This window comes from Belonocnema kinseyi, chromosome 4, assembly GCF_010883055.1.
Source record: "Belonocnema kinseyi isolate 2016_QV_RU_SX_M_011 chromosome 4, B_treatae_v1, whole genome shotgun sequence".
NCBI classification, from domain to species: Eukaryota; Metazoa; Arthropoda; class Insecta; order Hymenoptera; family Cynipidae; genus Belonocnema; species Belonocnema kinseyi.
The window spans coordinates 139,990,262-139,992,637 of record NC_046660.1 but is presented as its reverse complement, the minus strand read 5'-3'; positions in this window follow the sequence as shown (position 1 = coordinate 139,992,637).

Here is a 2,376-nt window from a genome sequence, read left to right as displayed (position 1 = left end):
CAACAAAATAATAGTCCCACCATAATTCTTTTCATTCATTTGATTCCTTTCATCCAGGCATTTTTTCATAAATTTCATTCATTCTTATATACTATACGTATATACTGTACAGATGATAAAAGAATATACTTATTTTTTATTTTATTTATATTCTTCTAATGAATATTTTAATAAAATATGCTCCTTTTTTTGTTTCTCATAAACTACACATTTCGAATTTCGCGCTCGTTTCACTTACTTCTCTGGATGACCATGGAGGGCGCCAAATGTCAAAACCCGTAATAATTCTTATGTATCCGACAATCTGATTCGTTAAATTATATTTAGATTTTGACAGTTAAAATTCGATTTACAGCAGGAAATATCATAAGAGTAAAAGAGACAGAGAGCTAAAAATTGAAGAAAAGTACTCTCATCTCTTTTACTCTAATGACTATTCTGCTGGCTGGCGACCAGTAGGATGCGTATGAAATACACCTTAAATTGCCATTTAAAAGTGGCGTTAAAAATTATCTCAAGTAAAAAGCAGAAAAAAATATGTCGAAAAAAGTGAAAAGTACAAATTTTACTCCAGTAGAAAAATAATATTTTCTACAAATCTTAAAACAATATGCACACGTAATATAAAATAAAAAAGTGACGGAGCTACATTAAGCGAAAAGTTCAAAGCATGGAAATCCATAGAAAAGGATTTCAACTCGTTCAATGTAATCTCTGAGAAGGGACATATTACTTTATGATTCGCTTAGAAAAAAATGACTTTTATTAAACTAATATTGGCTTGATACAAAAACCAAAAACTTTTTTGTCGAGATCATCTATATTCTTGACTTAGCCCTTACTTGTCATACTTCTGCTGAGTAACACGCTTGCCACGTGGGGTTCATATGGACCCCAGCCTAGAAAATTTTTAATAAAAACAAAACTACTCCATAGATTTACTTCCAAATTTTTTTATAACTTCTTGGCGTGTTAATTAAAAGCACTGTATATGTTTTATAGACAAAATTAATATTTTAGTTTGTTGAGAAAATTACTGAATTTGGTTAAATTGGAAAAGTGACAGTTTTTACACAGAAAAAAACGTGTTTTTTTTGTGAAACTAGCTAAAAATTTTGTGTTTTCTTCTTCAAGTATGCCATTATGATAAAAAAAATAGTATTCAATTATCTATTGTAAAAAAGATATTTATTTTGAGAAATGAAGGTTGGATTTTCACGAAAAAATAAACTTTGAATTTTCAATCAAAAATCAGTTTATTAGAGCATACATAAATATCAAATCGTACAAAATTTTGTTTTTTTATTTAAAAATGAAGGACCGAAGGAAACGAATGGAGCCTCTACAAAGTTCCCGTAAAGACCCCATTGGGTCCCCATTCGGTTCCAGAATTCGAATTTCAACAGTATAAAAGTTTATCTTGCTGTTTTTTTGAGTTTTTTAAAAAGGAACCGAATGGGGACCCAATTGGGTCTTTACGAGTACGTTGTAGAGGCTCCATTCGGTTCCTTCGGTCCGCCAGGGTACTTACAAAAATATTAAAATTAATTTAAATATCGACACAATCATTACACATGACAATACTGTGCATAGCACAAGCAGGACGTTGACATGATGAACAAGCACTTCGTGTATGTCATTGTATACTTCGTATATTCGTTGTACACTTCGTATATGTTAAAAAAAATAAAATCGTTCGTAATAGAGTTTACACGATTTATTTTTAATGTTTAAGGCATTATATACTCCAAAAAATATTTACTCAAAAAAATAAATTTCGAACGTTCTTGCCACACTGGGGTCCATATGGCCCCCAGGCAAGTTTAAACGGCTGCCACAGACAGCCAAACTTACCTAGAATATTGCTATTGGTCGTAAATGATAGATATACTGATAATCTATGAGCGACTGTGACATAAAACCCGCTGCTCTTGAGCTAAAGTACTCAAATTTCAGCTAGAAAAGGTGCTACAAAAGGACACTCAGTGGCAAGCAAGGGGTACAAATTCACTTTCTTGACAGAAAAAAGTAACAAATTATCAATGCAATTTACAAAGAAACCATAATATCTTTAATTAGGACTCGTTTTCTTTTACTAAAAAAATTATATTCCATAAAATTGGAAAAAAGTCGTGAGACAAAGCCCTGAAAATTTGAAAACTCTCAACAAAATAATCTCTTGTAACAAGAAAGTGCGGCTTTTATAAGAAAAAAAATTTCTCAGCGTACATAGCTGGCCAAATTTTTAATTGTTTTTTTTTTTTTTTAATATGCAGAGGACCGCAGAGCAACTTAAAAAGCTTTGGTCAAATCTCAACACAAAACAACGGAATGCCCTGATGATGGAAAAGCAACAGCGTCTTGCAACCGGTGGTG